General features: G+C 37.8%; 1 protein-coding gene across 3 annotated transcripts in view; it reads left to right on the top strand.

Moving 5' to 3' along the window:
* Positions 1 to 15,162, top strand: part of fgf14 (fibroblast growth factor 14) — a 99,483-nt gene that overhangs the window by 38,361 nt on the left and 45,960 nt on the right. Inside the window, exon 1 of one of the 3 annotated variants that reach the window (XM_056755482.1) lies at positions 9,738 to 9,756. The exons of the other annotated variants lie outside the window; for them this stretch is intronic. The gene's annotated coding sequence lies outside the window, so the exon portion shown is untranslated. Of the gene's footprint in view, positions 1 to 9,737; positions 9,757 to 15,162 lie in introns of those variants that run through there. 3 annotated transcript variants of the gene reach the window in all.

Here is a 15,162-nt window from a genome sequence, read left to right as displayed (position 1 = left end):
CATTTTAGCTATAGATAAGACTCATTCTGCAATCTCATTCACATCATATCATCATTTTTAAGAGCGTTGGTGAAGTTCTGTAGCCTGTCAAGCTCAAGCGACTCAGTAATGGGAAGTACTGCAGTTGAACTTGGTCAAAAAAAGTAGTTAGCTACACTACAAGCTACTTAACTCTACGGTAGTGGGAAAGCTAAACTGCTCTACTTTTAAACATACACATGAACACGTTTGCTAGTTTTAAAAGTGGTATTTTATTAGGATCAGTTTAGTATTATAACCTCTTTTTTTAACTGTTCTTAAAATCTGAAACTCTGCCACTCCCTTTGTCCCCATCAGTTGGTCCAATAGTGCAAAATCAAAATATAACACAAATATTTATAGAAAACAGCAGAAAACTAGACAAAACTCAACATAGTTTATGGTATATTCTAAAATCTCAGAACATCAGCTTTCCTACTGGTCCCATCAATTTCCCACCGGTCCCAAAAATGTACATTATATGGTCTGAATTCATTTTCCCAAAAGCCATCCCTCCCCCTGTGAAATCATGAGAATATTTTTCCATTTTAAGCAAACAAACTCACAAAACATAGATGATCCATTTATCAAATGAAAGCTCTCACTCCTAAGAACATATGGATGTATATTTCATCCATTTAACACTTTAGAATAAATGAAAGAATAATTAGCTAATTATTGTCGAATTGTTTCAATTTAGAGGGTTTCTGTAAAATGAAACTCCCAGCATTTAAAAAAAAAACATGAATATGCACCAGAGCTGAAGAGGTAAACAGAGATCTTTAAAAATAAGTAGGAATCTCAAATAGCAGATCAATTTACACTGACTATTAACACAAAATAAAATGTACACAATATGTGAAGTATGTGATATGTGAATATCAAGTTAACATCAAGTTCCATTAAAGTATTATGTAAATCTAATGCAAATTTATCAAAACTTTACTTTGAGTAGATTCAGCAAAATTGCAAACAAAAATGACTGGAAACTTCATTCACTTCGCTCTTTGGGAATTTCCAATTCTAGTTTGTTATCTATGAAAAGTTATGAATTTCTGCTTTCAGGTTCATCTACTCTCCACAACGTCATTACAGCGGTAAGCCCTAGAGAGCGTTAAAACAAACCTGTTTCTTCTTAGCAACGGCCTGCCACAGCGCCTCTTATGGGCAAACTTTTTTTAGGCCTTTTTTGCCTTCATTTATAGTACAATACCAATGAGAGGACAGGATACAAAGTGGGTGAGAGGAGGGGTGGGATCGGGAAAGGACCTCGGTCGCCCTGAGCGCAACAGCGCCATATGTCGGAGCACTAACCACAAAGCTATCGACAGGCAACTTTCAAATATTTTGATTCAGAATGAGATTCCAGATTTCCAAATAGTTGTATGTCTCTGCCAAATATTGTCCTATTCTTATAAACCATACATCAATGGAAAGTATATAAGTGTCAATTAAAAAAAGACCCTTATGACTGTTATCCAGGGTCTCATATATATTCAATATTTTTGTAATAAATATTATAATTTTGTTTTGAATATAACAATTTATATAAAGTAATAAATACAAATAAAAGATTGTGAATGGTTAAATGTCAAACTGGCTAAATGAGACTTTCCGAAGCTTCATATGAGTTATAGAGTGTGGATAGTCTGGTCAGGTCAGTGAGTTCTATTTTAACCTTGGTTTACTCGGCTGTAAAAATGTCAGAGCAATACAAAGTGAAAAACCGACAAATATTTTTTGTTTGCCTGTTTCTATGTTTAGTTAAGTACCCCCTGATGATAAAGCAATAGAACATCTATTTATTCTGTTAAATGATGTCAACTGTTGATTCTGTAGCCAACCTGATGATCAAAAGCACTCTTTGGCTCTGTTTAGTCGGCTCAGATGCTGAGAGATCTGTGCTCCATAAAGATTTCCTGGATGTAGGAGAGATGATGTGACAGGTGCGTGTTGGAAGTTGTACTCCAGGCTAAAGGGTTGTCCTTCAGTTCACATTTTGCATTATGGAATGCTTTATGTGGGTTCTAGCAGGTCGGCGGTCTCTTGTGTTTCTCCTAGTGCGGCTTTAGCTCGCTGCCTACATGCATTCCAGCTCAGCGTGCACGCCCACTTCAGAGGCAGCAGGTACAGGTGGGGAGGCATGAAAGTCCCTCGAGAGCCCATTAGCGGTATAAAAGGGATGACATCTCTCTCCCACTTTCTCGATCACTCTTCGACACCTTAAGTGTAGTTCTCTCCATTTGTACCTCCCGAAACCCTGAGCTCAGCTTATGATTTAATGCTGTGTTTACTCCCAACTCCTGCCCCTTTAGAGCTCTGCCCCACTAGCGCGCTAAATCAGTATCTGGCAACACATATCAGGCAGACAATTTTTTCCCCCGCAGAACGAGTCCCCGTGGCATAGACAGTGTTTTGCAATACAACCTGCTCTCTAGCTGAGCTTCGGCGTAGTAGGAATAGCTGAGGAGGTACAACCGCGTGTGCCGTATATCAAGCGCGAGCAGAAAAAAGAGGCATGTCTCTTAACGACGGCCTCCGGAGGCTTGCGCCGTGCGGAGAGAGCTGTCGTTAAGCAGATGGACCGAGACCTGGAATTGAAAACCACTCCGAGTGCTTTGTCTCATCTCCTTACAGTATCTTTGAGCCCTTGGGGTTTAATAGAGCAGTTGATGAATAATTGAGAAAGCTCAATAAAGCCAAAGTTAATTTATTGTTGTTTTAAAGGTTCTTTTTTTGTGTGGTAGAGCTTCTCTCAGCCTCCCGCCGTCCGTCCCATCTTTGGCTCTGGATGCGAGATGTATTGATTCACTCAGTGATGCTGAGTTCTGTTATATTTCAATGTGAATAACGATGAATCAAGCGGCACAGAGAGAGCGCTTATGAATCATCTTCCGTCTCGGGATTCAGCTCGTCTGCGGCCGTCTGGGATTATATCATTGCTTATATCATATGCTTTATTCCACTGAGCACTTTTTTTCTTCAGCAGGTGAAAGTCTGAGTCATTTGCAGGGACTGTTTGACTTGATAAATGAACGTCCCTGTCTGGGTGCCAGACGGTTATAGGTTAGGGTATGGGATTGACCTTAACTGTCGCCACAGATACAGATAATTTTTGCAAATCATGTTAGATTTCCACCCACCAGCAAATACACACAAACACACACACACAAACACACAATGTGCTTGGTTAAAAGTAGCCCACTGTACACACATTACTCTTTGTAGTAATAGACTCCATAACATATATAGACACGATATGGACAAAAGTATTGGGCAGCCCCCTTTGAATCTGAATTGGCTTATTTTTAGGCATTATTTTAATTCTACAGCAAATAATGATATTCTAGTCTCTAGAATCTAGAAAATTGTGTGCTTCATATTTTATAGCGCGCAACAGGACCCTTTGTTTATTTCAGTATGACAATGCCTCAATACACAAAACAAGATTAAAACATTTAAACTGATTCAGTCTTTTGTGGCAGAACTGCATAAAGGCTAGACCAGAGCCCAGATGTATGAGCCCTTTGGTATGACTTGCAGGCTTTGAGCTAAACACTCATTACCCAAAACAATCAATGACTTGTACATTTCAGAAATGAAAAATGTTCTTCAAAACTATTGCAACAAAGATGAAAATAAAATTATTTAAAACCGGTATTGTGCGGTATAGCATTCGTATTTATTTTGTTTGGAATAAATGGAATAGATAAACATGTTTATTAGAAGTAGTTTTATGAAAAGTATTGTCCCAATACTTTTGTCCAGAAAATGTGATGCAGAATGTTGCTTTAAAGAAATACTTACACAATACACAAACACTTTGTCGTACTTTACATTTAGGTTAAGCAGAATGTTGACTTTGCCTTTTTCATACTGTAAAACTAAATGGTTACCAAAGGCTGTTAAAAAACAGGATTACATTTTCAAAAAAAAACTATAGTCAACTGCAGTCTGTAATTTAATTCCCTGTTGAAAAAACAGCATATGCTGGTTAGGTAGGTTTTGAAGCAGTGTTGCTGGTTTAAGATGGTTATGTGCAGATTTAAGATCGTCCTGAGCTGGTTTAGGACCAGCTTAAACCAGTTCTGGATCCACTTTAACCAGCACATGACCAGCTAAGGACCAGCACGTGACCAGGTTTAACCAGCACAAACCAGCTACTATGCTTCAAAACATACCTAACCAGCTGCTGTTCTTTTCAACAGGGTTATTATGGAAGCTCAACTGTGCCATTGCTCAACATTATCTCTCTCTCGTGTGACATCACATAATCTGTCCCCATGATAATTCTTGCTGTATTTAAACCCGACCTGGGCCCAAACTACTCCACTGAGACCACGCTGTACCAGTTCATCATTCTATAGGATAAAGTAGGTTGACTGTAATTGGTCGGCAAGCTACATTTATATGTATTTGTTTCATAGACATTTTCATCCAAAGCTACTTGAGAGAGTACTGGTCTTGCGTAGAGGTGCACACCTCTAACTGATGTTACCGTATCACCAATGCCATGAGATTCAGATTTCTTCATTTTCACATTCATGTTTATTTTATTTCAAATAAAACATCTCTTTGTGGCCTAACACTACGCACAGTGTGTCTATCTACACACACTGCCACAAGTTCTTACTTGCTATAGCCATTCCTTGTCCATCCATCAGTAAACTGTTTGATTATGTATCACCTTGAGTGATAAATTATTATTTCCTTACCTATAAGGTGTGATAAGAACCGGGAATGTCGTTTTGTCATTATTAGAGATGGTGCTGTGGGGTCCCATCTTTGACAACAATGTACTGTAATTCTTTTATAACAGACGTTGAATCTCCCACAAGGACATGTTAGAGCAGGCAACCATTGATCAGCTATTTGATGGGTAAACCACATCAGACATATGGATCAATAACTACTCACTTTCAACGAACGCAGAAGATTACACACTTTCACTTGCTGGTGGAACTTCTAAGGTTCACTAGGAGACAAAACATGTTTAAATGGATAGGATTAAAATACAAACGGTTTACTAATAAATGATGGTGAAGATTTGAAAAAAGACAATTGGTGCTAACATGACAAATGTCTTCGAAAAGATATCATGGCTAATGTCATGATGCCAAATGTTTCTGTGACGTAATCTGACTCGAGTTGTGATTCTAGGTTTTGTTCTGAAGAGGGTAAGCATAAAAACTATATTTTGTATGATATAAAATATAATAACTTTCTTCTAATGTGGATTTAATACTGATAACTACATTATTTCAGGCTATTTCAAAATGGTAAGTTTGTTACATTTTCATAAAGTCAAACTGTAAATAATCAACAAATTAGACTTCCATTTGCACAAAAAACATTGTTGTACTTAATGGTACCGTTAAAGTAATTTAAAATTTACAGATATAGAGATACAACTTTTGACCCTATGTTTGTAAAATAGTTGTTTGTAGTGAATTATTTATCTAATAAATGGGCACCAAAGGGGCAGAGTTGTTAAAGTTTTATTTTTAGTGGTATTACATTTTATTAATATTCTAAATTTACTGTTATTTTTAAATGTTTAGTTTTTATGTAATGTTTAGTTAAATTAGTAATTTTAGTAATTTTTTATTATTTACTTGTTAATTGTTTATGTTTCTATGATTTATTTTAATTCTTATTTTCTTAATTTTATTCTTATTTTTTAATTTTTCTTATATTTTAATTCTATAATTTTAGTGCCTTAAACTTATTTCAGCTTATTTCTTAGGCAACATTCATATTTTTCGTTTAGTTTAAGCTTTTTCCATAGTATTTAGGCCAATTTTTTATTAGATTTCAATAAACAGGAAGTTTAAATTTTAGTATACTAAAATAACCTTTCAAAGTGAATTAAGTTAGGTCTAACACCCCTTTAGGCCTGCGTCAGCCCACTAGTGTTCCCCAGTTCCCCAAAACAAGAATATATAAAATACTGTGAATTCCATTCCATTCCATTTTCTACCACTTATCCGAACTACCTCGGGTCACGAGGAGCCTGTGCCTATCTCAGGAGTCATCGGGCATCAAGGCAGGATACACCCTGGATGGAGTGCCAACCCATCGCAGGGCACACACACTCACTCATTCACTCACGCACTCACACCCTACGGACAATTTTTCCAGAGATGCCAATCAACCTACCATGCATGTCTTTGGACCAGGGGAGGAAACCGGAGTACCCGGAGGAAACCCCCTACAGTAAATTATACAGTATAAATATATAAGAATGTATTTATATCCAGACATTATATAGAAGCAAGATCGATTCTATTATCCTTTGTTAAAAAATGACAACAGACATTTTCGAAAGTAAACAGCATTTGGTAAAAGCTTGACAAGGCTCTAGGTTTGTTGGACCTTTCACTGTTGAGTAACTTTAATTGAATGTGCACTTCAACACTCACAGATTGATCCTTTCCCTCTTCTCCATCACCTTTCAGCTTATTTAGATCCTTATTGACAGAATCCGTCAGTGGATCTGATGCGGTCCTACATTTGGCTCTATAAACCGCTCCAAAATCCTAAACTACAGCATTTCTACAGATGAGTGTGTACAATAAAACAACACTACACACTGAAACAGGCACACAGTAAACGGCGGTGGACAGATGGCTCACTTGATTGCGGTTCCTTTGATCTATTACAACATCGCAGTCTATTTAATCATCTGATGGCAGGTTGGTGCAATCCGTCCTGATTGAGTAATGCAAGCAGAGATATTGCAGCTAGATCCTCCCTAGTGGCTGAACCCGGGCATTTATTCAAAGGAGGTCAAGCCCACAGGACAAGCAGTTTAATATTATGGTGCTTTAAGTGGTATAGAGGTTTAAAGGGCCTCATATTGCTTTTGCGCTGCTGATCCGCCCATGATGAATGTTTCATGAATAAAAACGTACATGCTGCGGCTGAAAACTCTATGAAGCCCATCTTAAAGACCTCCTACCACAGACACACATTCATTCACACCTTCTCTTGTATTCCAGCTCTGCTTGGCAGCTTTCTGCTTGAGGAAGTGTTAAATTGACTCTGTTAGTATTTTTGGTTGACCCCTTAAAATGCTTCTCGTAGTAGATGGAGTTCACCATAAATAGCTGGCTTCTAGAAATAGCAGTCTGAAGTTGGTAGCAGTTGACCTTTACTGATGCATAATGGGTAAACAGAGAGTGCTGATGCCGGAGGACTGTGTTTGTGCATACGACAGTATGTGTTTGTGTGTACGTGTGTTTGAGCATGTTAGGAGGGATGCACCTGTAGTGATATGGTCATAAAGTTTCTCTGTATGGGAGTTTGAAGGCTGTTGCCTAACAACAGTGATCTCCCACCTCACAGACTTTCACCTTTATTGTTCAAAAGGACAGTTGAGAGAAAAGGGAAGAAAGAGACGGTGGGCGGAGGAGAGTCGGTGAGGATGAACGTGTCGAGAATAGGGAAATCGGGGAATCCCAGATCTGTTGGCGGCTGTCTGTCATACACACAGACCTTCAGCTGATCCCTCCATACCTGCTATGAATTTGAGATTAAACCCCACCTCTCCACAAAGTTCTCTTAAATCACAACATATTCAATAAAGGGAAAATCTGAATGGTACTTGCCCATTCAAAGGGTCTGGGTTGTTGCGGCTTGTTGCTAGGCCGCTACTATACGGTTGCTTGGGAATTCTAGGAGGTTCCTTATCAAGTCAAAAGACTTCACTTTTAGACTATATGCTGCTCCTTTTTAATACTGGTTTATGGAATTATGCATATTTTTTGTTTACTCAGCAACAATTTGCTAAGCAACTATAGAAAAGCTTATCCTTTGAATTTGAAAGCTCAGTTTAAAGGGACAGTTCACCCAAACATAGAACAATCTGTCAACATTTATTTATCCTCACGTCAATCAAAACCTGTATATCAAACTTTTTCATATGTGGAACCCTAAGAAAATTGAGAAATGTATCATTAGTTTCTTTCCATACAATGGGCGGCAAGTCCAGTGATGGTTGGTTACCAGCATTCATCCAAACATCTCGTTTCGTGTTCTGCACGTGAGTGAATAAATGATGTAAAGTAACACTTTACAATAAGCTGCTATTTCTTAACATTAGTAAATGCATTAGCTGACATTAGCTAACAATAAATAATTTAGTTTTTCAGCGTTTATTAATCCGTGTCAATGTAAATTTATGTCAATACAGTTATTCATGTTAATTCATGGTGCTTTAACTAATGTTAACAGTAACAGCGTTTGATTTAAATCATGTATTAGTGAATGATAAAAGTGATATAAGGTTTAATAAAAGGAAGGAAGGAGGCGGGAACCGGCGAACATTCAAATAAAGTTTTAATAAAATAAACAAACAAAAACACTGAAGTAAAATGCTGGCAGCCACCTCACGGTCGACTGCCGGCCATAAAATAAGATACAAACGTAAAAGGGCCCGGTCCTCTCTCACCAGCAGTCCTGTCTATTCATCCTTTTATACTCCCGAACTCCTCCCTGGGAGATGCGGGACCGGTGTGCGCACAGCTGATTTCCACCATCACTCACGCCACCGGCCCCACCCCACGGCTCCCGTCATGCCTTCCTCGCTACATAAAGCTATAATAATAATTAAATAATAAAAATAACTTATAATTAATAAATGCTGTATTAGTATTGTTCGTGGCTAATGCATTAACTACCTGTTAACAAAAAGCGCCTTATTGTAAAGTGTTACCAAAGTTTTATTTTTGGGTGAACAATGCCCTTTAAGAAATAATACTATGAGCAATAAGACCAGGCTTAGTGAGATCACACCATAATTGCACCATCCCACATTTAATTTATGATATAAAGAGCACTTTTTATCCCTGGAGGAGCTTTAGATGTGCTGTACAGTATTAAAGGATTTGTGAACTATTTTAAAATATGATTTGTATAACAAAGAGACATCCTGTGGAAAACACATGATTTCAGCCGACGGGGCATGCGTATTGAATCACAGCCTGATACAGTATGCATCACGTAGCTGTGGCTAGAGAGGCGCACCAATGGATCTTTACCCAAGATAGATGAGAAGAAGCAATCTCATTTAAGTCTGTCAATAAAGCCATGCTTTCGCTAAAATTGCCCACAAGTCAGAGACCTGGCCAAAGAGGGAAGATAAAGATCCCAAACATGGCCTTTTCCTTAGACTGGGGCTAAATATAGCTAAAAGGACACATACCTGGTGATGTAGAAAACACAAGCATGACAACATTAGTCTTTCTTAGTTTTTCCCCTCCTCTTTCTTTTTGCCCGTCTCTCTTTGTCCTGTGAAATGGATGTATCCTGTCATGCTCCATTACCACTCTTTCCCCACCCTGAAAGATGTCCTCCAATCTCTAAATTGAACCTTTAAGATGTCTGCTCTTGTCATTATATTAACCCTGTGGCATGCTGCTCTTCGGGATAGAATACTAGAGAACCCAGAATATATGTGTCTGCAAGCACAGGTCCTGACAGAAAGAGGAGATAGGTTTTTTTATTTGTATGTATCTGTTGAAGTGTAAATCAGAAGCAAATCTTCAAAAACTTATCCTCAATAATTTCCTTTACTATGTTAATCCTATAAAAATCAAATAGACACAAGGACAACAGGCATTTACAGGTAAAAAATTCAGAAAATCATACTTGAATGTGTTATTTTTCGGACCAGGCCATTGAGGAAAACCCAGCTACCCTAGCAACAGCCTAGCAACAGCATTTTCTTCTATGAAGGTAAACTCTTGTTTTCTGTTTTGTTGTCTGTTATATAATCACACTAAGTGTGTCTAACTAATGAGTTAGACACTGTTTGCTTGCAGTGAAATCTCAAAATCATTTGTCACGTCTCTCATTTGTGTCAATTGATTGTGGATTGTTTATGTTCGCTTATTATTCAGAACCAAAGTGCACAAGACTGGCACAACACACACTGAACCAGGCAGTTCTTTTTAAATAAGAACTCTCAAGACCAATTTCAGCATCACAAACTTGATTTTGGCCTGCTTTTTCATACGTGTGAAGTTCACAAGTATGAGTTTATCGGGATTTACAAAGCATAGATCTTCTGAACCCCTGTTATTTTCCTCCGTTTTCATTAAGTCATCTACATGTTTTCACTTCCTTTTTATATACCATTCATTTATAAAATAAATACAATTAATTTTAAGTTTAATGTGTGTAAACATGACTGGAATTTGAGAGGAAGAGATAAGTTTTTACCAATAACTTCTTTGATTTTGGTGTCCTTTCACACAATGCATACGTTTTGTGACTTTTATCTTTATATGTTCTAGTCCAATAAGAAATACCAATAGTCAGGTAACAGTACAATTTTGTATTACTTAGTGACTTTTGTAATTTGAAGAACGCTTGTCAATACTAGTACTCTCTGTATCCGAGGACCTAAAGATGTCCTTCTTAAACCTTGTATATCCTTTTTTGTCATAAATCATTATTATTAGTCACCATTTATGTTTGTCAATGGTTTTCTTCAATATCAAACCTATAAAAGTATTAAGTACTGCTTGTCAACTTTGACGACACAGTATGTAATGATTTAATAAGTACAGTGTTTTCCCATTTCCTGAAAAATAGCGAATTTAGACATTCAAGGTTTCGGAAAGGACAGTGACCCTATTACAAACCTACTTTTTAGTATAGACCCACTTTAAAATTATAAACCCATTGAACTTTGTGACTGGGACGTGACATTAAAAATGCATTGGCTATGTTTGGATCAATAAAAATGCTGATGTGTTTAATGAATTGCTGCTGGCGCGGACCAGCGCTGCTTTTAATAAATAGTTCTCTCTGTTATTCCAACTTGTAGTGTGAAACTGAAAGACAGCTCTCCTTCTCACCTTCATATCAAATAAAGCATTTCGCACATTTTGAGATTTAATCATACCACAGAACACAAACACACACTCCTCGCACACTTCTTTCGGATGGTGTCTGGCCCTGGGCAGTAATCCATGGGGTTCGGATCATTGAGCACGTCAGAGTGCGAGTGCCTGTGTTACATAACCTCTGCAAGTGACATAATTACACTCACGCAAAAAATCTTGTCGATGATGTCATAGCAGGGTAAGGAAAGGACAATAGATCACCCCAAACATGCAGTGCAGTTATCTAATGGTTTTGAATGGGAGAAATGGCGCCTGCAGCAGGAAGCTTGTCATCCAGATCCGTACCAGCTGTTTCCTGTTCCTGATATGTCAGCGTGTTGTTTGCAGTTGATGCGATTTGATATGCATGAATGACTGACTTTTCCTTATATTTGTTTGCGAGCAGCATGCAAGTTTAGATTGTGAGTATAAAACTGCTGTTTTTCACAGATGGGTCATGTATTTGATTTGCTAATTAAATCTGCTGAGGATCAGTTTGCAGTGTCTGCTTGAAATAGCCTCATTTGACCACTTGAGGGCATCTTTGCTGTCTTAAGAATATATTTAAAGGCATTATAGATTCCTTTAGTGCCGTCTTCGCATTCCGCCTCCATTTTCAGACTAAAATACCAAATATTTGTTAGAACCATAAACAATACCCAAATGTAATAAAGTCTTACACCGCATAAAGAACATTGTTGACAAGTTGCTTTGATTAGGAAAATTAAAAAACATCAAGAGTGTAAAGATTACAGCTAAATTCAGCATGTTATAGTAAATGCTGTTGCATGTTGTATTCAGTCTTTAGCTGTAAGTCTGAAATAGTCACACTATTGTGACATGACAGATAATGGCTGTTATGAGGAATTGTTTAACCACATTTTGAAGATGTGATATCACACAGTAGATAAGATGCTCTCTGCTCTGCTCTTGACCTCCCTCTTGTGGTTTTTAACAGTATCGCTCCAAACAAACATTGATGCAGCCAGCAACAGTTACTTCTGATCTCTTTGTTATTTACCTTTTCAACTAATTACAACACTTTAGCTATTTAATAATACTTTTCACACATGTTTGTAACTGTCAGCCTCTATGACGAAAGCTTCAGCAAACACCTGCTGCACGAATCCAGAACAGAATAAAATGTACAAACTGTAAATCATTGTTTAAGCCCCCTAATCACATAAACCCTTTATATAATTTCCGTCATTCTACTGTCAGAACGTTGCTCATGAATTAGTGTGGTTTCTGGTCTCGCAGATTCGGTTACCCTACAAACGTAAAGTATATTTCTCCTGTTGAGTTACATGTACAACTTCATATCATTAAGTGCAGTATTCAGAATGTTTTTTCATTTGTTGTTTTTTATTTTATCCATTTTCATTTATCATTTATTTCATATTAGCAATAGTCACAAAATATTTTCCATGCATAGCTGTTCTTTTTATGGCTCTTGGGATAGAACAGCATCCAATGTTTACTGTTTTTGAGGGGCAGTGGCTGGGTTTTCTCCCACATTTACTTAAGATACAAATTGGAGAAATATTGACTGACAGTCAGCAGTTATTACTGTATATCTTAGTTCACTCCTGTGCTTGGGTCACTAAAAGTATTACACAGTCCTCTGCCTGCTGCAGGCCAGACTCAACTAATCTCTTTTCCTGGCTGATAAGCAGGTGCCAGACCTGGTCGTTGTTTCCATGTTCTCTGCAGCTGACCTTCACTTGGCTTTGAGCAGCTGGTCAGCAGTTTTTCGAGGCTAAGCAAGACTCCTGGTTCTTTTGAACTCGGCAGAGTCACAAATACATTAAACCTTCTTTATTCATTCAGATAATTGGATCCTTATAGCTCTTGTGCAACAAAAAAAAAAATAGACACAACACAAAGATATTTGGTGCACTTTTGAATACCATAATGGGAAAAATTACAATTGTAGTCAAAAGTGCCAAAGAACTGTTTGCTTTCCTATATTCTTCAAAATAAATCTCATTTTTAGTTCAACAGAACAACGAAATTAAAAAGATTTTTTTCCTACTATGGTAGTGAATAGTGGCAAAGAACTGCTTGGTTGCAAGCATACTTCCAAATATCTTTCTCTGTGTTTATCAGAACAAATACATTTATACAGATAAGGAACATCTTGAAGGTGAGTAATGAAAAACTAAATTTTCATTTTTGGTTGAAGTGTTCCTTTAAGTAACATTACCATCAAAACATCCTTGCCAAACCAGAGTTTTGCTAATAAACAGCTTGGCTTTAACCACCCTATGATAATTAGATTCTATGCTTTTCTTAACTGTTTTTTTCAGTTACGATATGATAGCTTCGTTTTATTTACTAAAACTCTAAGAATAGCATATCCAGACATTTTTATTTTAAGGGGGAAAACTTTTTCTTTAAAACTGGCCCGATTCCACCATGAGAATAAAAAACACAGCCTTTTCTAGTTCTAAAGAGACTTCTTGTTAGGCATTCCAGATCGTTTTTCAAGGGAAGTGGTATTAAAGTCTGCCACAAAGGTACAGCTCCTATTGATCTGTGATAGTGCACATTTTGAATGAGTTTGACTCGGGTATAAAATAACACTGCTATTGAAATGACATTGTATTCATTTTTAAGCAGGTCCCAGGTCAGCCGAATAGATTTCAGCTCTGATAAGGTTTTTGTATGTGTGCTTGAGAGTCACTCCTCTGCATAGAAAGAGGCAAACTGACAAATGGATGAAGGTCTGTTTAAAGCTGATTCATCATTTGAGATACATAAACGTTTTCATAACCAGTGAGAATGATTGACTCAACCTCTGTGTTTCTAACACATTATAATTAGAACCTGTCAATCAAAGTTCCTTACATAGCCAATTGGAATTCACTATTCATGTTATGTGAATTCTCATGTATTTTATTCGTTAAGACACTAGTTTCTAAGTAAAGAGAACAAATACCTGCAGCTATATGAAAAAACCCCAACAGGATTTTCAATGTAACTGGAAAAAGGTTTGTATCTGCACAGATCAGGGACGGGCATTAAGCGGCTTGCTGGGTATTAGCATTCAATAAAAGCACCTAATAGAAATCCTACTTATCTCTTGAATTATATGGGGCAGTTATTTGTAGTGACTGTGCATCTCTTTTCTCCCAGCTTTCGTATCGCATTTTTACTTTATCATGTTTACAGATGATTGTGTGTGTGTTTGTGTGTGTAGGGGTATGTGTGGGTGTTCTGCAGGTCTTTGTTAGGATTTTGGGTGGGTGTGTTCTTGTTTGATGCTATTTGATTGGGACCAGCGAGGAAGTGGGCCAGCATGTGGTGTGTTGGAGCATAGAAACTGAGGACAATACAGGGCTGATTCCTTGTGTGCCAACTTGATTCCATCAGGGTGTTCTCGCTTTCTCCTTCTGAGAGTTGTTTCGGATGTTCATATGACACTGCAGACTATAGGTAGGCTACATTGTACCCTCGGGCCTCTGGATGATAGCATTTGTATAGCATCAGTGAGCATCATGGTGGAAAAAACGATTTGACATGAAAATGATGGTGTCAGCTAACAGCTAGTAACTTTAGTAAAACATTTTAAAGTCAGAATGAATCATAAGTTGAGGTGCTAACTTTAGCCTGCTAGCATAGAAATCATGATCCCACCCTCCGTACGAATCGCCATCCGAGGCCACGCCTCCTCCAAAACACATGAACGTGCACAACACAGACGCTGTTGGAGGGGGCTTCGGCGGGACACATGGCACATTCACCGGTGAGGAAACATTGCAGTACGAAGTGAATAACAGTACTTTTGTAACAAACCTAAACAATCGTTTTACGTTGGAGTTTGATGTAGCAAACTGTCGCTTGTGTCACTTGTGTAAAATGTCGCTGTGTAATAAAGTTCCACCATTCTCCCTTCATTGACATAGCAGACGTGAGCATGTTGATGACTAATGATGTCTGCGTGAACTGGGTGTGCAGTGGGATGCAAAATAAGTTGGCTGAAAATGTACACAGGACCAGTCTCAACCAACGGCTTTCGTTAAAACGTTGGCCAGAAAGTTTTTATTGGTCGAACGTTTTTTTGGTCCTACGCCCTTTCACAGACGATATATAATTACACAAACATATTGGACCACTATACTTCTCGATTGCAATCAGGATGTAAAAAGATTTACAACCAGCATGACAAAAATTGTTTCTGAACAGCATGATGCATTCTGCCTTTAATACCATTCAATAAATAGGGACAAGACCCTGATGCTCACGTTAT

Source organism: Triplophysa dalaica, chromosome 8, assembly GCF_015846415.1.
Source record: "Triplophysa dalaica isolate WHDGS20190420 chromosome 8, ASM1584641v1, whole genome shotgun sequence".
Classification (NCBI taxonomy): domain Eukaryota; kingdom Metazoa; phylum Chordata; class Actinopteri; order Cypriniformes; family Nemacheilidae; genus Triplophysa; species Triplophysa dalaica.
Note: the sequence above shows the minus strand (reverse complement) of the source record. Positions and strands in the feature narration are given on the sequence as shown.